This window comes from Macaca mulatta, chromosome 9 (genome assembly GCF_049350105.2).
Source record: "Macaca mulatta isolate MMU2019108-1 chromosome 9, T2T-MMU8v2.0, whole genome shotgun sequence".
Taxonomy (NCBI): Eukaryota; Metazoa; Chordata; class Mammalia; order Primates; family Cercopithecidae; genus Macaca; species Macaca mulatta.
The window spans coordinates 84,018,714-84,041,795 of record NC_133414.1 but is presented as its reverse complement, the minus strand read 5'-3'; the positions used below and the strand labels follow the sequence as shown (position 1 = coordinate 84,041,795).

At 34.4% G+C, this 23,082-nt stretch overlaps 1 long non-coding RNA gene across 1 annotated transcript in view; it reads left to right on the top strand.

Annotated features, from left to right (window-relative positions):
- LOC144331399 (uncharacterized) overlaps positions 1-22,746 on the top strand; it is a 189,717-nt gene extending 166,971 nt beyond the window's left edge. Inside the window, exon 7 of the long non-coding RNA XR_013398499.1 lies at positions 22,683-22,746. This is a non-coding gene — a long non-coding RNA (uncharacterized LOC144331399). The remainder of the gene's footprint in view (positions 1-22,682) is intronic.
- Positions 22,747-23,082: the final 336 nt, after the last annotated feature.

Here is a 23,082-nt window from a genome sequence, read left to right as displayed (position 1 = left end):
GTCTCGAACACCTAACCTCAGATGATTTGCCTGCCTCAGCCTCCCAAAATTCTAGGATTACAGACATGAGCCACCACACCTGGCCCATAGACAATATTTTTTGACTAGCATGAAACCAGAAACACATATAAGACAGAGCACAGCAAAAATTAGAATGTACTAACTCAAAACTTGGATGAACTTGATTCTTTGATAATCAATCTCTAACATATTTTCTAAAAATATCTCATTTACTGGGACAAAAAACTTGCCTGATTGCTCTCTCAAAGACATCTTATCTTTATCCATGTATGACCTCTGACAAGCTCATGCATGAAACCTAAACCATGGTCAAATTCAAATCAATATAATTTAATACCACTTTTTAGGAAAGAGAAAAGTATAACTGTTTCTTGTATGAATATTGTGTATCAAATATACAAAATCATCAACTGACCAGTAAAAATATCAACTTATGCCTGGTGGGGTTGAGTAGAGAGATTCAGAAATAGCCATAGACAAACGTTTTATAAGATATTCAACTTAAAAAAAATCACTGCAGTTACTAATTACTCCAGAACAAATGTGATTATTTCTATAAAATTGGAAACTAATAGGATTACAGAAATTTTAATCTACTACAGAGGGTTTACTACACATATATTCTGAGCCTATCAAATCAGCTATATACTAAGAACACATATGTGTGAGTGTGTATATTTTTATACATCCCTTTAACAAATACAAAAGTATTTTTATAGCCAAATTATTATTCTATTTTGAAGGAAGTCACTTTTTTGAACTACATTATCCAATTATATTGCAATTGTTTAAACTTTGCTAATGGAAAATGTCTTTCAAGTTTCAGTAGGGCACAATAATTAGATTGAGTTCAATATTGATTATGATTATTATTGAATGAATATTTCATTTGAAAATAGCCAAGACATTTAAAACAGAAACAAGTCTTGTAGAATATCAGATATTACAGAATTCTCTATATCATACTATAAATATTAAGTTTGTCCTAAGAGCAATGTGAACTGACCAAAATGTTTCAAGTGAGGAAACTGTAGCATAATGAAATTGTATTGTTCAATAATGATTCTTTCTTGAATGAGGGGAAATAATTAAAGAATATAATGATTTTCATGACGAATTATATTGAATGAAACTAGTGTGAGATCACTGATGGTTGAAGAAGTTGATTTGAGAATTATTAAAATTAAAAAAAAATTTTTTTTTTTTGAGACAGTGTCTCACTCTGTGACCCTGGAGTGCTGGAGTGCAGTGGCATGATCTCAGCTCACTGCAACCTCCGCCTCCCGGGTTCAGGTGATTCTCCTTCCTCAGCCTCCCGAGTAGCGGGGATTATAGGCACACGCCACCATGCCAGGCTAATTTTGTATTTTTAGTAGCTACGGGGTTTCACCATATTGACCAGGCTGGCCTTGAACTCTTGACCTCAAGTGATTCACCTGCCTTGGCCTCCCAAAGTGCTGGGATTACCGGCATGAGCCACTGCACCTGGCCTAAAAATTGTATTTTTATTTGACAATAATTGTATATCTGAGAATTTAAATTGACACAACTCAGTGACCCACTGTAAGTAGTTGGTGAAAGAAATGGACTTACGTGTTTCTGGATAGAGCAACTATGTAAATGATGGCACCTCTCATGAGATAGAGAATATTGGAATAGAAAAACATTTGAGTAATATAACATGTAATTTATTTCAAATATATTAAGTTTAAAGTGTCTAGTATGCAATTTAATAGTGAATTTGAAACTCAAAAATTTTTTACAGTTGGTGTTAAAAATTCAAAAGTTGTCAGAATATAGTTGATGGTGGAAATTGCTGGAGTCGGTTCATTGGGGGATATACAGAGTGAGAAAAGATAATTAGAGTGTATAGAATCTCAAACATCTGATGATTACTCGAAGAAAGAACAAGCAAAACAGACTGATAAGAAGTTGTTAGAGAGGTGAAGAAAGATATTGAGATTACGCCAGCATAGAAGCCAGAGAAAGGTGGCTCAAGACTTTTTTTTAATCAAGTGGTGCTGATATCTAGTAAAAGTTGTCTTACAATTATTTTTCAATAGAAGCTTTTAGGAGAATAATTAGATTTGGAGCCAAAGAGGTGTGTTGAGAATACAGTGGAGGTGAGAAACTGAAGACAATGAATAAATGAACCATTAAATATTTCAGAGTTTCTAAAGAATAGGAAACAGATAAGGCAGTAAAAGATATATTAAAAATATGTGAGATAGAAATTTTTTTAAAACATGGATTTTACTTGAGTCTGCACAAATGCTGCGTAAATTAATGTGTAGAGGGAAGAAGATGGGGGAATAGAAAGAAGAAAGAGAAAACTGAAATTAGGGAAACATTCCAGAACATAGGAAGAACTGGTATTGAGAAGACAGGTGGGGGAGGGTCTTTATTTAGGAACAAAATGCAAATCAGTGACTTATCTCATAACATATATGAAATTATTCCAGATAGATAAAATAATTAAATGTAAATAGAAAATATATTTACATACCAAAAGAAAATATTGATAAATACTTAAATGATTTTTTAATAAAAAAACTAGACATAATGGTTTTTAAAAGAATCAATAGATTTGACTGTATAAACTGTAATCTATAATATGTCACAAATGCCATAAACATAATACAAAATAAGTAGTAAAATGAGAAAAAATGCTAGGTATATGAATGCTACTAATGTAATATCAGAGTAGATATTAGAATGTATCTTGTAAACAAGGGCCACACATGATGATAAAACCAGAAACAAATGAAAAAACAAGGTTTGTGGGAAGAAAATGAATGCCTAGAATGTAGAAAGCAATAAGAGAAAGATGTTTAGACTTAATGAGGAAAAAAATGGGTAATCTACCAAAATAGATATTTTCTAAAACTCATCAGAGATGAGGTCACAGTAAAACCAGATATGTTGTTTGCAAATTTCCAAGTTCATACATTTCCTAGTTCATGCATATACATATATATGTCTGTCTGTCTCATATATATATATGTGTGTGTGAATACATATAACATATATATTTCTGTCTCTCTCACTTTCTGTCTATCTATATCCCCATTATTTGCCAAGCCCATTTTTGAAAATTTTCCTACTCATTAAAATTTTTTTGTGATAACAAAAGTAATACTTGCTGCACTTTCACAGTCATTAAAGAACGTGTGCAGGTTGGCAAAAATGTATTACCCAAAGCACAGGTTGCCCACTGAGGTCAAACCAGGAGATGCTCTGCCTTCTTGCTTTAGTTCTTACACTATTAAACAAGTGTCCTTTGGAATTCTACTTAGTGCCATACCTATGACATTTTTATACTTTGGTGATGTGGTTGTTTAGAATGACCCACAAACATAGTGTTGAAGTGGAAGGCTGAGATTTGCCTAGAAGAGAATATATGTTTGTTAGATAGATAAGATTCATTCAGGTGTGACACATAGTGCTGTTGGCCATCAGTGCATTGTCTTCTCTGCCTCCCGGGTTCAAGCGATTCTCCTGCCTCAGCCTCCTGAGTACCTGGAACTGCAGGCACCTGCCACCATACCCGGCTAATTTTTGTATTTTTAGTAGAGATGGGGTTTCACCATGTTGGCCAGGCTGGTCTCGAGCTCTTGACCTTGTGATCTACCCATCTCAGCCTCCCAAAGTGCTGGGATTACAGGTGTGAGTCACCGTGACCGACCAACATTATGTATTTTAAAAGATGTCTCCAAACAGAAACACACACAAAATAAGGCCATGTATGAATCAGTTGCAAGTATATATAAAATCTGGTTATATGAAAATATAACCAGAGCTCTCAGGGCCCTAATCCTGTGTTTCCCTTAGGAACAATGGTTTAGTATTTGCTAATTCAGTGTTTGCAGTAACTGTATATTGCCTAACTACCATGAATAATGAAAAATGACTCTAAATACAATCATGTGTCACTTAACAATTAGGTTACTTTCTGAGAAATATGTCCTTATGAGATTTCATCACTGGGCAAATATCACAGAGTGCACTTACACAAGCCTAGATGGTATGGCCTCCTACACACCTAGGCTATGTGGTATAACCTATTACTTCTAGGCTGCAAACCTGTACAGCATGTTACTATACTTCATACTGTAGGCAACTGTAACCAAATGATATTTGTAGTACCCAAACATATCTAAACATGGAAAACACAGAGTAGAAATAAAGTATTATAATCCTATGGGACCACTGTCATATACACTGTCCACTGTTAACTGAAACACCTTCATGTGTTGCATGACTGTAGGTGATTGGCAGCTAGCTAGCTAGATTGGTAGCTAGATAGATATGTTCATACATAAAATAGTGAAGATACAGGTGTTTTATTATTTTTATATCTTTTAACTTTCTATAAGGAGCTATAATATATTGACTAACACTCAACAGTTTACCTAATTTAAAAAATGTGTTTGGGATTGTGTATGTTATGCAACCACATGAATGTGTTTGGATATATGTTTTTGACTGTTATCCTTACAAAAATATTGCAATTTTTCTTTGTTCTTGAATTTCTGTTTTAGCACAAGATTATTGATAATTTCTGTTTCAGAACTGATCTGTGGTTTTCAAGGTATGTTCCCTGAACCAGGCATCAGGATCATCTAGAAAGTTGTTAGAACATTCTCAAGCCTCACCCCAGACTTAGTAATTCAGAATTTCTGGGAGTGGGTCCCAGCAATGTATGTTTCCACAAAACTCCAGGTTATTTTGACACATGCAAAAGTTTGAGAACCACTAGTAGGAATCACTGAATTGGCCACACAGATATCTGGCAACATTCTGTTACCACAATTTAAAAAGAGAATTGTAATTTTAGGGGAATAGTAGACTTTTGTCTATTGAATATTTAAGTCTTTTATTTGACAACATTATAAATAAAAATATGATGACATCCTCAGAAAATGCTAGTCATATTATCTCAACTATATGTTTCTGAAAATCAGTTTTTTTTTCTTTCTTTTATTGCAGCTAGAATTATCAGGAGATAGTTCTTTTAAAAAAATATGTAGACTCCTTTAGTCAATAATACATAATGACATACCATCTATACAATAATGCAACATGTCGCATACACAGTACAAACCCACACCTATGTACAAGCATGAAACTTCTTATTTAGGCTATTTGATGGGAGACATTGCCTCTGGCTAGTAATTTCTGAAATATTTATTTGTAGCAAACTTTATTTTGCTACAATAAAAATTTAAAAAGTATTGTATAAGCTACTTTTCAAGGACAAACTTATATAAACTCATTCATATAGCATGAGTTATTTTCTGAGGATCCTTGCATGTGATATGAATTCTAGTTCATTTCTATTCTACAAACATTGCTAATAAGGGATTTAGAACAAGGAGATCAGAATAACTGTAAATGTTGAGAAAAGTGGTTCAGACACTCAAGAATACTAACAACTACAAAATATCTTCAGATTTAAAAACAAACCTACATTTAAGAGCTTCTAATAAGAATATAATTTTAAAGTCTTGGCATTTTCCTGAAAGAACACTGATTAAAATAAAACACATCAAAATCTGCTTAAGTACAGTGGAACTACTTTAGATAACCAACAGTGACTTATTTTTAACCAATTTTAAAACTATTTTATATGTTTTTTGCAATTTTCATCATGCCACTGGCAAGTTATATGATGAAGCCAAACCTCAGCAGCTTCTTGGGCTAAAATCAATAAGCCAGGTATCTTTTATGACTTTCTCCAGGTTTTAAAAATGTCTTATGCAGGATCATCAGCCTCAAGTCTAGACACCTCTAAAGGACTTATTTTCTTAAAATGTCTGCACACAGACCTAAAGGTAGAAAAAGACCTGGTGTAAATAAGAGCTGTTGGAGTTAAACCAATAAAGTCTAAGGTTGCAGTAAGCATGATGATAACCTTGTCCATGTTTTGCAAGATTATTTACCTTTCTCTCATGGAATTATTTCATAGGCAAGGAAATAAAGGTTCAGTTTGCTGGTGATAAGTAGGTCACCAAGAATTTAATGAAACCAAAAGCTGAGAACTGAGGAAAGGGGAAGCTGTGTGCTGAGTTCACAGTGCAAGAAGCTGTGATTTTGCCCGTTCTAATATTTCCAATTTGAAACCAAATAATAGAAAATTTGATATTTACAAACGTTACCCGTGTTTCACTGTGTTATTGAGATGGCTCAGTTATTTTACTGAGTGGACCACTTCAATCCAGTTAAAGAACACTCTTCTACAGTTTTACTGCTTTAGATTATTTATCATCAGGATTTCTCAGAGCTTCCGCTCTACCTAGAATGTGTCTGGGCTTGCATTTCTATGAATCATAATTCACACATATTTATAATTCATCAAACCTGCCAGGAAGTGTTCTGTCAAGTAAACATTTTCTGAATTTTGTTATGCATATAAAGGATAGACTCATAATATGAGTAGAAAACAAAATTGTTATCTCCGGAAGATACCTACAGACACATTTTAATTCATTTGAAGGAAACTTGCTGTTACAGTAGAGCTAGAACAAATGGTTCAGACAAAATTACCTACTTGCTTAGGTACAGTGCAGTAACTATTTCCGGTGACTAGGAGAACTTCAAGCAAGTTTTTGTTCTGGAAAACTCAAATGGCCAGAGAATACAGTCATATATCCCACGTTGACATTACAATTGAAAATGGACAGCATGTATGACAGTGGTCCCATAAGATTCAAATACCATATTTATATGTCCCTTTTCTATGTTTAGATATGTTTACATACATAAATACTTGCAATTGTGTTACAATAGCCTGCCATATTTAGTACAGTAACATGTTCTACAGATTTGAAGCCTAGGGGCAATAGGCTCTATTATATAGCCTAGATGTGTAGTAGGTTATGCCATCTAGGTTTGCATAAGTACACTCTGATATTTGCACAGTGATGAAATCGCCTAAGGATGCATTTCTCAGAAAGTATCCCCATCATTAAGCAATGCATGATTGTGCAGCTTTGCTAATTAGAATGGTCCAATAAGTCAAATTGACCTAAAAACCATTAGTAAGAATATGAAGTGATGCTGCTTTCCAGAGTATTTCTTACTAACATTATAAGATTTTTAACATATTTCAGGATGATGCATAGCTAGAGCAAGTAAGAATTGTGAGAGGGGGAGGAACAAGATATGGTAACATCTTCAAAAATGAAAATATTTTATGTAATTTCTTTCCAGAATCCCTAATATAATAAGGAATAACCTAAGTGAGCTGATTAAGCTCATTAAAAATGTTACTAGCAATGAATGACAGATTTAAAGGGTTTACATTAATTCCTAGTTTTTTGATGTTACAAGTTGTCCTCATATTTGCGTACCATATTTTCTTTTTCTTGTCTTAGAACACTATCAAGTTCAAGAACATTTTCATCAACACAAAAGGAAACTCCATATCCTCTAACCAGTCATTCTCCATTTCTCCCTCTCACTAGCTCCTGGAAATCACTGATTTGTTTTTGGTCTCTATCGATCAACCTATTCCAGTTATTTCATATAAATGGAGCAATATAATATGTGATCTTTTTTGTCTGGCTACTTTCACATAGCATGTTTTCAAGCTTCATTCATGTGTAGTATGTATGAGTACTTTATCCCTCTTTATTGCCCAATTCCATTTTATTTTTCAATTTATCTGTTGATTCACACTTGGGATGCTTTCCACTTTCGGCTATCGGGAATAGCGCAGGCAGGAACACAGGTGAAAAATTTTTTTTGAGTACTTATTTACAATTCTTTTGCTTATATACCCAGGAGTTGTATAGTACGGTTATATAGTAATTCTATGTTTGGCATTTGAAACTGTCAAACTATTTTCTACAGTGGTTGTCCCATTTTACATTCCCACAATCAATGTACAAGTCTTCCAATATCTCCATAATTTTGGTTAACATTTTAAAATTTTGGTTTAGTTTGTTATTTGGTTATATCGTCATTTACTCACTTACATATTTCAGAGACAGGGTCTCTCTCTCTTATCCAGGCTGGGGTGCAGTGACACAATCATAGCTAACTGCTGCCTTGAACTTCTGGGCTCAAGCAATCCTCCAGCTTCAGTCTCCCCGATAGCTAAGACTACGGGCATGCACCCCACCATGCCCAGCTAACTGTTTAATTTTTTGTAGAGCTAGGTTTTCTCTATGTTGTCCAGGCTGGTTTCAATATCCCAACCTCAAGTGATCCTCTCACCTTGGTCTCCCAAAGTTTTGAGATTACAAGCATGAGCCACTGCACCTGGCCTATTTTCTTTTATTATAGTCATCTGTACCAGTGTGAACTGATATTCCATTGTGGTGTTGACTTATAGTTCCCTGACTAATAATATTGAGCATCTTTTCAAGTACTTGTTTTCAACTTTTAAATATCCTTTGGAGAAAGCTTTATTCAGATTCTTTGTTCATTTTAAATTCTGATTGCTTTTGTTGTTCTTGAGTTTAAGAGTTCTGCTTATATTGTGAGTTCTAATCCCTTATCAGATATATAATTTGCAAATACATTCTTCCATTCTGTAGGTTGTTGTTTCACTTTGTTTATAGTTTTCTTTGATGCACTAAAAAGTGTAATTTTCATAAAGCTCAACATATCTTTTTCTCTCACTTGTGTTTTTTATGTCATTTATAGAAATCATCGTCAAGTCCTGTTTATGAAGATTCACCCATGTCTGCTTCTAAAAATTGGAGGATTTTAGCTCTTATATTTGCCCCTTATATTAATTGTTGCTTTTTGTATGTGAATTGAAGTAAGTCTAACTTCATTCTTTTGCATGTTGATACCTATTTGTTCCAACACCATTTGTTGAAAAGACAATTACCTCCCCATTGAATTATCTTGGCAACCTTGACAGAAATTATTGTAGATATATGGGTTTATTTCTGCATACTAAATTATATATATCAATATATGCAATTTTTATGCTAATATCAAACATGATTATTGTAGCTTTTTTATTTTTATTTTTCAAAAATATTTAGAGGTGGGGTCTTGCTATGTTGCCCAGGCTGGTTTCAGATGCCGGGGATCAAGCAACCCTCTTGCCTCAGCATTCCAAAGTACTGGAATTACAGGTGTGAGCCACCACATCTGGTGATTATTGTAACTTTACAGGAAGTTTTGAAATTAGGAAGTGTGAGTCTTCCAACATCATTCTTTTTCAAGTTTGTTTTGGCTATTTGGAGAAAGAAGCTGTTGGAATTTTGATGAAGGGTGAATTGAATGTGTAGCTAGCTTTTAGTAGTATTGACTTCTTTACAATATTCACCTTACGATCCGTGAACACATAATAGCTTTCCATTTATTTGGGTCTTATTTCACTTCTTCTAAAATATTTTGTAGTTTTGAACATACATATCTTGTACCACCACAGTTATATTTATTCCCAAGTATTTTACTCTGGTGTTATTCTAAATGAACTGTTTTCTTTCTTTATAAATGTGTGGAAATATAACTAGATTTTGCATGTTAATCTAGTATTCTAAATCTTTGCTTAATTATTCACTTAGCTATAATAGTTTTTTTTTTTTATGTCTCCTTTAGGATTTTCTATAGATAAGAGCATGTCTTCTTCAAATAGAGGAATTTTATTTCTTCTTTTCCAGTATGAATCCTTTTTGTTTATTTACTTATTTATTTATTTATTGTTTGCCTAATTTCTCTGGCTAGAACCTTCAGTACAACATTGAGCAACAGTAAAGAAAGTGAGATGCTTCTCTTATTCCTGATGACAGTGAGACTTTCACCATTGAATATAATGTTAGCTTTGACTTATTCATAAATACTCATCATTGTGCAGAAAAGTCTCTTTTTCCACATTTTTCAGTGTTTTTTAATCATAAAAGGAAGTTTATCAAATACTTTTTCTATGTCAATTGGGACAATTATGTGAGGTTTTTTTTTTTTTTTTCATTCTGTTAATACGATGTATAACATTGATTGATTTTCATATGTTTAACCACTCTTGCGTTCCTGGACAAACCTCATTTTTTCATGGTGAACAATTCTCTAAATATGCTATGGATTCAGTTTGCTAGTGTTATGTTGAAGATTTTTGCATCTATCTTCGTAAAGGATATTGGTCTATTTTCTTTCTTTTGTGGTATCTTTGTCTGACTTTGTTATCAGTAATACTGATCTTATAGAATGAGTCAGGAAATGCTTTTACTTTTTTTTTTATTTGTTGGAAGAATTTGAAAAGCATTGATGTTAAATCTTTTAAATATCTCCAGTATAATTCACTAGTGAAACAATCTGGCTGATTTCTTTGTAGGGAGGTTTTTTATTAATAAATTTTTCTCTTTACTCTTTGTAAGTCTACTTAGATTTCCAATTTACTTGTGAAGTAGTTTTGAAAATGTGTATGTCATCAGGAATTTGTCCATTTTGTCTAGTTTTTCTAATTTGTTGCCATACAATTATTCATTGTATTCTCTCAGGAAGGGGAACATCACACACTGGGGCCTATCACAGGGAGGGGGGAGGGGGGAGGGATTGCATTGAGAGTTATACCTGATGTATATGACGAGTTGATAGGTGCAGCACGCCAACATGGCACAGGTATACATATGTAACAAACCTGCACGTTATCCACATGTACCCTAGAACTTAAAGTATAATAAAAAAAAAAATTCTTTTTGTTTTTGTAAATTTAGCAATAATGTTTTCTTTTTCATTTTTGTTTTACTTATTAGTGTCTTATTTGTAGCCAGTCTAGCTAAATGTTTGTCAAATTTATTGATCTTTCCAAAGTAATAGCTTTCATTTTTTTTTATCTCTGTTGTTTTCTGATGCTTTAGTTTACTTATCTCCATTCTAATCTTTATTGTATCTTTTGTTCTGCTAGCTTTGGGTTGAGTTTGTTTGTTTGTTTTTTAGTTCTTTAAAGTATAGAGTTAGGGTATTTATCTGCCATTTTTTTTTTAAAAATGAATACATTTACAGCTATGTACTATACTCTGAGCACTTCTCAGAGGAATTAAGTAATGGTGTAGGGAAAATCTTCAATAATTTTATCATTAAATTTCAAACTTTTATTGAACCTCTTTTCAAGGACTAGGGACTGCGCATGCATTTCTTTGCTTTTTCATTTTTTGACTCTTCTCCTAACCTTAGGCGAGATAGGAAGGTTAGAGCTGGATAATTTTAATGCCAGTTATCTCTGTGGTCCTGACTCCATATTATGTAACTTCAAAGGAGTCTTATGATTTGCACATGTCTGTCATTAAACTGACTCCCAGTTTACTTCTTGCTCTAGTCTGAGTTCCCTGAATCTCAGCTGATAGATGTAAGGCAGACAGAAGATCATCCAGAGAAGTGTCAAAAAAAATTGGGAAAGAGAACTTCAGAAAATAAGAAACATTAATAGTGCCAAATATAATGGAAACATAAAGAAAATCATATTCTAATGGCTTGGTCACTGGCATGCACATATATAAAAAGAATGTTTTTGAGGCCTTTCAAGAGAGTGTAGTGTTGGATACACAGAAAGTGTTCTTACTGCTATTTAGTTTGATGAAATAAATGTGTCTTTTTTTTAAAAAAAAGTTAGATTTGAAGAAATTAGTAGTCTCCACTTTTAGGCGTGAACATTTCCACAATATTCACTAATTTATCTCTCGTTTCCTCTAAAGTAAAAGAATGAAAAGAAAAACAATGTTTTAAAAAAGCAAATCAAATAGAGAGTAGACAAATAATCCATCATAATTCAAACTAAATGATTGTTATTTCTTCCATTTAAAAAAAGTTACCAGAAAGTCTTTTGAAAGATAGTATCCTTACGTTGAAAAATGACTGTGTTCATTTTCTTTCAAATGTAGCGTCAGTTCAATTGAAAATATGCTATGAAATGCTGTGTAAACACAGTCAGAATGTATTTAAATTTTTGTCAATACCAATGTTTAAGAATATTAAATTACACTTCCTACTAGGATTGGCACATTTCAAAATCTTTACAGGTGCCTATAAATGTGATCTCATGCATATACTTTTCGTTGTCATTAATTGAAAAGTTAGTGGTACAGGTAATTTTAGAAAACACCATGATCTATTATAAGTTTTAATTTGTACAGCCCTCATTTAACCTTTGTGTTCATATACTGACTGGATTCAAACTCAAATAACAATGAAATTCCTTAATTCTAGGATGTAAAAAGAAGCAAATTCTGCAGCTATTTCCCTAAGGATGCCAGGGTGACAGAGAAGATACATTATAATTGACATTAATTGGCGCTCCTGATTTCTGTGTTATATATTTATACTGATGTGTGCAGGATAGCTGGAGAGTCTGTTTTCACGCTGCTGATAAGACATACCCGAGACTGGGAAGAAAAAGACATTCAATTGGACTTATAGTTCCACATGGCTAGGGAGGCCTCAGAATCATGGTGGGAGCCTAAAGGCACTTCTTACATGGCAGCAGCAAGAGAAAAATGAGGAAGATGCAAAAGCGGAAACCCCTGATAAAACCATGAGATTTCATAAGATTTATTCACTGACACGAGAACAGCGTGGGGGAAACCGCCCCCATGATTCAAATTATCTCCCACTGAGTCCCTCTCACAATGCATGGGAATTATAGAAGCACAATTCAAGATGAGATATTGGTGGGACACAGGGCCAAACCATATCATTCCACCCCTGGCCCTTCCAAAATCTCATGTCCTCACATATCAAAATCAATCATGCCTTTCCAACAGTCCCCCAAAGTCTTAACTCCTTTCATCTTTAACCCAAAAGTCAACAGTTTAAAGTTTCATCTGAGACAAAGCAAATCCCTTTCACCTATGAGCCTGTAAAATCAAAAGCAAGCTAGTTACTTCCCAGATACAATGGGGGTACAGGTACTGGGTAAATACCGCTGTTCTAAATGAGAGAAATTGGCCAAAACCAAGGGGTTACAGGGCCCATGCAAGCCTGAAATCCAGCAAGACATTCAAATTTCAGAGCTCCAAAATGATCTCTTTGACTCCAGGTCTCACATCCAGGTCACACTGGATGTGTGCAAGAGGTGGGTTCCCATGCTCTTGGGTAGCTCTGCACCTGTGGCTTTGCAGGATACAGCCTTCCTCCCGGCTGCTTTCACAGGCTGGCATTGAGTGTCTGCAGCTTTTCCAGGCGCATGGTGCAAGCTGTCTGTGGATCTGCCATTCTGGGGTCTGGAGGATGGTGGCCCTCTTCTCACAGCTCCACTAGGCAGTGCCCCAGTACAGACTCTGTGTGGAGGTTCCAACCCTGTGTTTCCCTTCCACATTGCCCTAGCAGAGGTTCTCCATGAGGGCCCCGCCCCTGTAGCAAACTTCCCTGGGCATCCAGATGTTTCCATACATCTTCTGAAATCTCGGCGGAGGTTCCCAAACCTCAATTCTTGACCTGTGCAACCACAGGCTCAACACAACGTGGAAGCTGCCAAGACCTGGGGCTTCCACCATCTGAAGCCACAGCCCAGGCTCTATGTTGGCCCCTTTCAGCCACAGCTGGAGTGGCCAGGACACAGGGCACAAAGTCCCCAGGCCGCACATAGCTTGGGACCCTGGGCCTGGCCCACAAAACCACCTTTTCCTCCCGGGTCTGTGGGCCTATGATGGGAGGGGCTGCCATGAAGGTCTCTGACATGGCCTGGAGACATTTTCCCCATGGTCTTGGGTATTAATATTAGACTCCTTGCTACTTATGCAAATTTCTGCAGCTGGCTGGAATTTCTCCTCAAAAAATTGGTTTTCCTTTTCTACTGCATCATCAGGCTGCAAATTTTCTGAACTTTTATGATCTGTTTCCCTTTTAAAATGGAACGCTTTTAACAGTACCCAAGTTACCTTTTGAATGTTTTTTGCTGCTTAGAAATTTCTTCCACCAGATACCCTAAATCATCTCTCTCAGGTTCAAACTTCCACAAATCTCTAGGATGGGGCAAAATGTCACCAGTCTCTTTGCTAAAACATAACAAGAGTCACTATTGCTCCAGTTCCCAACAAGTTCCTTATCTCCATCTGAGACCATCTCAGCCTGGACCTTATTGTTCATGTCACTATCGGCATTTTTGTCAAAGCCATTCAACAAGTCTCTCGGAGGTTCCAAAGTTACTTGCATATTTTCAGATATCCTTTCAGCAACGCCCCACTCTAGCGGTATCAATTTACTGTATTAGTCTGTTTTCATGCTGCTGATAAAGACATATCTGAGACTGGGAAGAAAAAGAGGTTTAATTAGACTTACAGTTCTGCATGGCTGGGGAGGCCTCAGAATCACGGCAGGAGGTGAAAGGCACTTCTTACATGGTGGCAGCAAGAGAAAAATGAGGAAGATGCAAAAGTGGAAAACCCTGATAGAACCATCAGATCTTGTGAGATGTATTCACTACCATGAGAACACTATGGGGGAAACTGCCCCCATGATTCAAATTATCTTCTACTGGGCCCCTCCCACAATGTGTGGGAATTATGTGAGTATAATTCAAGATGAGATTTGGATGGGGACACAGAGCCAAACCATATCAATAGCTTACTACTTTTCAAAGGATTAAATACATTTCTGGTGTAAAATAAGCCTACTCATATCTATACCTGAGTAACAAACATTTTAGGAGCAACTAGAAGTGACATTCTGAAAAACAGATTATTGCTTTAGAAAAATACTCAGAAGCGGTGTAAAAAGGTGTAGACTACATATAATGTATTATTTTTAAAATTTCATTATTGTATTCATTAAAATCTAAAGATAAATATAAAAAAACTAATTATAGTATAATCAGTCAAGAACTGTAAATTATGTGTGTAGTTCCTTCAAGTTCTTCCCTTTATAGCAATGTTTAAATATAGTCATGTATGCTTAATGATGGGGATACTTTCTGAAATATGTGTGGTTAGGTGATTTTGTCATTGTGCAATTATAGAGTGTATTTAACACAAACCCAGATGGTAGAGCCTATTGCTCCTAGGCTACAAACCTGTACAGAATATTGCTGTACTGAATACTGTAGGCAACAGTAACACCATAGAATATACTGGTGTATGTAAATGTATCTAAGCAAAATAGCACAGTAAAAATATGGTATGAAGGTTGAAAAGTCATACACCTGTATAGGAAACTTACGACGAATTGAGCTCGCAGGACTGGAAGTTGCTCTGGGTGGGTCAGTGAGTGAGGAATGAGTGATTATGAAGGTCTAGGACATTACTGTAGACTAATGTAGACTTTATAAACATTATCCATGTTGGCTATATTAAAACTAAAGAATCAACCAAAGAACTGTTAGGACTGATGAACAAATTCAGTAAAGTTGCAGAATACAAAATCAACACACAAAAATGAATAGCATTTATTTGTCTCGATGGTGAACAATCTGAAAAAGAAACCAAAAATATGATCTCATTTAAATAACTACAAATAAAATAAAATACCTGGGAAAAAAACTTAGCCAAAGAAACAAAAGATCTCTACAATGAAAACTATCAAACATTGATGAAAGAAATTGAAGAGGGCACAAAAAATGAAAAAATAGCGCCTAGTTATGGATTAGAAGAATCAGTACTGTTAAAATGACCATACTACCCAAAGCAATCTACAGATTCCATACAATCCCTATAAAAATACCATTTATATTCTTCACAGAAGTATAAAATAATCTAAATTTTTTATGGAAGCAAAACAAAAAATTAAATACCCCAGAATACCCAAAACAAGCCTGAGAAAAAAGAACAAAATTGGAGGTATTGCATTATCTGACTTCAAATTATATTGCATACCTACAGCAACTAAAACAACATGATACTGGCATAAAACCAACACACAAACAAATGGAACAGAATACAGAACCTAGTAATAAATTTACACATTTTCAGCCTGCTTATTTTCAACAAAAGGGCCAAGAATGTACACTGGGGAAAGGACAGTTCCTTCAATAAATGGTGCTGGGGAAACTGAGTATCCACATACAGAAGAATGAAACTAGACTCCTATTTCTTGTCATATGTGAAATCAAATCAAAATGAATTAAAGACTTAAATCAGAGATCTGAAACTATGACACTACTACAAAAAGACACTGGGGAAACACGCCAGGACTTTGGTCTAAGCAGAGATTTCTTGAGTAAGGCCTCAAAAGCACAGACAATCAAAGCAAAAGTAGATGAAAGAGATTACATCAAGCTAGAAAGCTTCTGCACAGAAAAGATAACAAACAACAAAGTGAAGAGACGACCCACAGAATGGGAGGAAATATTTGCAAACTACCCATCTGACAAGGAATTAATAACCATAACTTAAAAGAAGCTCAAACAACTCAGTAAGAAAAAAATAAGTAATCTGATTTAAAGATGGGCAAAAGATCTAAATAGACATTTCTCAAAAGAAGACAAAGAAATGGTCAACAAGCATATAAAAAATGTTCAATATCACTTATCTTCAGATAAATGCAAATCAAAATGCTGAGATATTATCTCACCCGAGTTAAAATGGTATTAACCAAAAGACACATAGTAGTGAGTGCTGATGAATATGTCAAGAAAGGGGAACCCTCATAAACTGTTGGAAATGTAAATTAATATTTCAACTATGGAGAAATGTATGGAGGTTCCTCATAAAACTGAAAATAGAATTACCATATAATCCAGAAATGCCATTGTTGGATATATATCTAAGAGAAAGGAAATCAGCATCAAAAATATATCTATACTCTCATGTTTATTGTAGCTCTAGTCATGATAGCTAAAATATGGAATCAATCTAAGTGGCCATCAATGAATGAATGAAGGAAATGACGTACATGTGCATAATGGACTTTCAGCCATAAAAATGAATGAAAACCTACCATTTGCAGCAACATGGATGGAACTGGAAAACATTATGTTATGTGAAATAAGCCATACACAGAAAAACAAATATTGCATGCTCTCACTTATATGTGGGAGTTTAAGAAAAAAAAAACTCATGGAAATAAATGGTAGAAGGATGGAGGCTGGGAAGGGTAATAGGGAGGATAAAGAAGCGATGGTTAATGTCTACAAAAAAAACTGTCAGATAGAATGAATAAGACCTAGTATTCAGAAGCACAATTCTTTTTAACTATAATAAAAAATAATTTTTTGTGTATTTTTAAATAACTAAAAGAGTAGAATTTGAACATTCCTAATATAAAGAAATGATAAATGCTTTAGGTGATGGATAATCCAGTTACCCTGATTTGATCATTACACTCTAGATGCTTGTATCAAAATATCACATGTACCCTATAAGTATGTACAACTAACATGTATCCATAATAATTAAATATTTAAAAATATTTTTAATAATAAATTAACCCTAGTTTACTGTAACTTTTAAATTTTATGAACATTTTAGTTTTTTAACTTTTTGACTCTTTCATAGTAGCATGTATGTTAAAACACAAAGACATTGTACAGCTATACAAAATATTTTCTTTATATCCTTATTCTATAAGTTTTTATTTTTAATTTTTTTTAATGTTTTAAACTATTTTGTTAAAAACTAAGTCACAAACAAACGTTAGTCTGTATTAAGGTTTTTTAAGAGTGAATTTTATGTATATGTGTATATGAGAATTTACTTATATAAACATATAAACTCCCCTTTATATATTTTATATATGACTATATATTACAGTCACAACTTGCAACAAAAAAGTATACTAAATAAATAAAATATACACATATGAATAAAAATATATATATGGGAGATTTTAAAGTACTAACTTACATGATCACAAGGTCCCACAATAGGCTGTCTACAAGCTGAGGAGCAAGGAGAGCCAGTCAGAGTCTCAAAACTGAAGAACTTGGAGTCCGATGTTCGAGGGCAAGAAGTATCCAGCATGGGAGAAAAATGTAGGCTGGGAGGCTAGTCTCGTCTCGTCTCTTTGCATTTTTCTGCCTGCTTTATATTCACTGTTGGCTGATTAGATGGTGCCCACTTGATTAAGGGTGGGTCTGCATTCCTCAAACCACCAACTCAAATGTTAACCTCCTTTGACAACACCCTCACAGACACACTCAGGATCAATATTGCATCCTTCAATCCCATCAAGTTGACACTCAGTATTAACCATCACATAGCCTAAGAGTTCACGGGCTCAGGATCACTGTCTTCCACCTCCTCATCTTGTCCCACTGGAAGGTCTTCACGGGCAGTAACGCACACGCAGCTATCCACTATGATGACAATGCCTTCTTCTCGACCTGCCTGAGGCTCTGAGGCCGTTTTATAGTTAGCTATTTTAAATAAGTAGAATATGTTCTAAAATAATGATAAAAAGCATGGTATAGTAAATATGTAGGTGAGCAGCATAGTCATGTATTATCAAGTATTATGTACAGTACATTACCATATGTGCTATACTTTAATAGGACTGGAAGCACACTAAGTTTGTGTACACTGGCATCACCACAAACAGTAATGTAAGGACATTACAACAGCTACCTTGGCTACAATGTCACTAGGAGACAGGAATTTTTCAGCTCCATCATAATCTTATGGACCCACCATCGTGTATGCAGTTCATCCTTAAACAAAATAGTATGTGGTATGTGACTGTATTTGAAATCATATTAGATATTATTTTAGTCCTTCTTTTCTTAATATCTTCAACTAATAAGTGTTTTCTCAGTACACTTCAATAACATTGCCTAACCACAGTTAATATTTTCAGAGTCTATATGCAATAATTTTGTTAAATTGATTCATCACAATGTACTTAGCCTTTTTCCCGTCCTTGGAAAGGTAAGCTGTTTCCAAAAGCTGCTGTTACAAAGACAACTACATTTAAAATAATTTGTGTTTATTAATGTTTCCAGTTAATGATTATTTCTCAGTATCATTAAGCAGTTATAAAAATTCTAGAATAGACAAAGAAACATTTTAAAGAGGATACATGTTATCAGACTGCTTTATAAAATAATATTCCACTTACCACTCTCAAAATGAGGTCTTATGAACACTTCCAAGCCTATGCCATTTTTTTTTTTCTGACTGTTTTAGACTGTCTTTCTCTGAGTAGGGAGGCAGGTAATTTTTATGTGTTTGTTTGCTACTTGTATGACTAAAGAAATCTGAAGTTCATTATCTTTGCTCACTTTTTAATTAAAGTCAAATGTTTGCATCTTCTTGCTGTGTACATATTTTTTATTTAGTAAATACTGTATGTTATAACAACAATAAATGTATTCCCATCTTTTTGATCTGTGGATTTTGACACTATTTTACATATGCAAGTTTTAAATTTTTGTAAAGTGTATCCATCTTTTGCTTTTTAATGTCTTCTGTTATTAAATAAAAATGAATCTACCCAAAATAATTTAATTTTTATTCATTTAGAATAATTTTTTTGTTGAAAGATATGACTATAACTTTATTATCATAAATTAATAATCTTCCAAGTAGTTAATCAATTGCCTCAATACTTCCTTTCCTCCTTGATTTGTGCTTTCTCTTTTATCATGTAATAAACTGATACATAATAGGTCTTATTCCTGGCTGTCAGTTCTGTTTTATTGCTCTGTCCCTCTAATTTTATATCAGCTTCATACTACTAAAATTAGTTCTGAGATGGCTAATGCCCCCCTTCCATATTAAAATTCTTTTTGCAAGTCTTATTCGCTTACTGTACCTGATAAGCTTTAGAGTCATTTGGCCGAAGCTCAAAATTAAATTCTGTTGGGTTATATAGTAGAATTGAATTGAATCTATTAATGAACAGGAGTTAAAAATGGTCTAAGAGTAGCCTCAATCCAAATTGTGGGAGATAATCTGGACTCGTCATATAAGCAGCAGATATTTGTAGTTAAAATCTCCCTGATCAGTATTTCTTCACCATTGTGCTCCAAAATTTATAAATATTACTGCTTATCCACGTAATTCAGGATTTCTTACTTATTAAATGTTGACATTCAGTATCTGAGAATAGTTTGTGTGCAGAAATTGTGGAATTTCAGTGGACATTCATTGGCTAATGTGGGACATAAGGAGCAATTAGACATCCAGATTAACTAAAGGTTAATACACACTGAAAGCCTTGCAAACATATTAATTAACGAATTGCAAGGTTCACAGTTCAAGACTTACTCTTCTGATCACAAGATTTTTTACATGTTTCCCCATAGTACAGTTATAGGAGATTTGACTGAAAATTTGCAAGGAGAGAAAAGACTGTTCCTTCTTCCTGTGTAAATATTGTTAAAAATGTAAATTTCTGAGCTATCTGGAAGTTCCTTTCCTATTTATGTTAGTACACTATATTTGAAGGCCCTGCTCTGCAAAGTAATATCTGAATTCTATGCCATATTCCTGGTACCTCAAAAGTAGACTTGGCACTAGAAGCATTATTTTCATAAAATTTATTTGAATTGTTTTCATAAGAGATTTTACTCATACGTTCTTTTTTATGACAGAAAGAATAAAAGTGGCCGTTGCAAGAGTTTTCTGCTTTGTTTATGTTATTACAATCCACTGGATCTCACATGAGATATGAGGAGTCTTGAATGAATTAAGGCAATTTTAAAGAAAAAAATTGATGAGAAAATGAGGATCAAAAAATACAAAAAGAAGAAACAATTAAACATAAGGAAAAATGCATAATTTAGATATGTTAACCAATGTTCTACAAAACTAATATTGAACTGCAAATCTAGTTTAAGCAAAATAGTTACATTTGCAGCGATGTGACTCACTTTATCCATCAGGCTCACACTGCACTGATTTCTCCGAAGAAAAAAAAATCATTTCCAAGGCCTTTGTTAAGAAGAACTTTTAGACATGGGTCTCATAGTGAAGCCAAATTAGTGATGTGAAAAATGTTGCTAGCTACATCTTTTTAATAAGAGGTGGTAAGGATAGTCGCTTGTTAGATTTGATTTTTGCAACGGTCTTGAATGTCAGTCAACGTGACGGTGCTAACGTGTAGATTTATTGTCACAGTTTGAAGTGGGGAGAAAAACCAAGTGGCCAATGTAGTCAGCCTTTTGTTCATTTGGCCTGCATCAAAGAAACAGAAAGAAAATAAGGAGTAGTCCAATTAAAAACTGCAAGTGTCTTTTAAATATATCAGTTCTTTCAACCTGATCTTTAACAAAAGTTGGACATCAAACATTTTGATATTACTGTGTTCCTTCTGGTTTTATGTAGTTAACGAAAGGGGATGTATATATTTCACAAATTGTCTGAGTGAATAGTATGGTCTTTGTCCTCTCCGTGAGAGTCAAGGAGCCAATGCCAACTGTGGCTTGTAGGACTAGTTATTCTGCCTCTGAAGAAGCAGGCTGAGATTTTTAAAAGAGTGAGCTTCTTTCTCTGTTACAATTTTAGTTGACCTCATGTATTGAAATTCTACTTTCACAACATTTTCTTAATTTGTTTCTAATATTGATAACATTTTTGTTTTACATATTGTTTCATTGGGCAGAGATTTTATCTCAATATTAAAATACAAGTGAGCTTTTTGTTTTTCTTTTATTTATTTATTATCTGGAAATGTTACCTGAATTGTCCTTGAACTATGCAGAAATCTCATCTATAATCACACTTCAGTATCTTCTTGTTATCTAGCTCTTTGCTTAAATATCACTTCCTGAGACAGAGGTTGATGGATACCTTTGACTCATGTGTCTGTTCACTTACTTTCCATCCTACTGCCAGGTTTTATATTCTTCATAGCGCTTTAGTATTTCTCCCCCAGCTAGAATGCAAACGACATAAAAGCAGGAACTATTAGAACCTAAAACAGATTCTACCACATGGTAGTGTATCAAGGCAGTTTTGTAATGTCAATGAATTAGACCAAGATGAATGGATAAATGAAGAAAAATATTAATGTAATTAACCTGTTGACTGCTTAATCATGATATTGAATAGCAGTTTCTAGTAAACATATTTTAGCACGCTAAAATGTTTGCCTGTCTTGTGTAATAATTGTAAGTTATGAGTACTGGAGTTTATTAAAATTTCAAGAATCAGATTAGTGCATTATTTATCTTATTTCTCAGAGTTATATATTTTACTAATATATGCCCTAACATTCCTTGCATATTTGGGATAAATCTTACTTAATTATAAGAGGGTCATCTTTACATATACTCTTCATTTCTTTTTTTTTTTTTTTTTTTTTTTTTTTGGAGACGGAGTCTCGCTCTGTCGCCCAGGCTGGAGTGCAGTGGCCGGATCTCAGCTCACTGCAAGCTCCGCCTCCCGGGTTCACGCCATTCTCCTGTCTCAGCCTCCCGAGTAGCTGGGACTACAGGCGCCCACCACCTCGCCCGGCTAGTTTGTATTTTTTTAGTAGAGACGGGGTTTCACCGTATTAGCCAGGATGGTCTTGATCTCCCGACCTCGTGATCCGCCCGTCTCGGCCTCCCAAAGTGCTGGGATTACAGGCTTGAGCCACCGCACCCGGCCTTATACTCTTCATTTCTATGTACTATTAGTTCATCAAGGATTTTCAAACTTACACTTCACAATTTTTAGTTTATATTAAACATATTTATCTTTAATCATTTGCCTTACAAAAACATAAGAGTTTTTCTTTGTTGACTACCTTTACCTTTTTATCTTTTTTTAAGTCTTAAGTGTAAAATGGTCCATGCAAACCATATGACTCTGATATGCTTAAGTAATAAAAAATGTACTCCTAATTTCCAGGGTGAGGCAATGAAAAGCCAATCTGTAATTGTCCCCTCTGTCTTACCCTGCTGCTAACTACTGAGGAAGCTGCGACAGCTGGCAGAGCCTCCATCAAGCCAGGTTGACTGAGTAACGCAAACTCTCTCTTTGCCTGTGTTGGACAGGTAATGTGAGCAAAACTAAACTTCTGTTGTTTTAAGCCACTGAGATTTGAGGGTGGTTTGTTATTGTAGCATATTTTAGTCTGACTTGATTAATAGATGAGGGTTTGTGTTTGCCTCTAGGGAATTTTCTTTTGGAAAAATCCAAAGAAAATATTTGCCCTTCTAACCCTCTTTTAAAATTAAAATAAATTATGAACCAAAAAACTTCTTTATGATATCTGTCAATCTGGCTGACATCACAGCTAATATTAAAT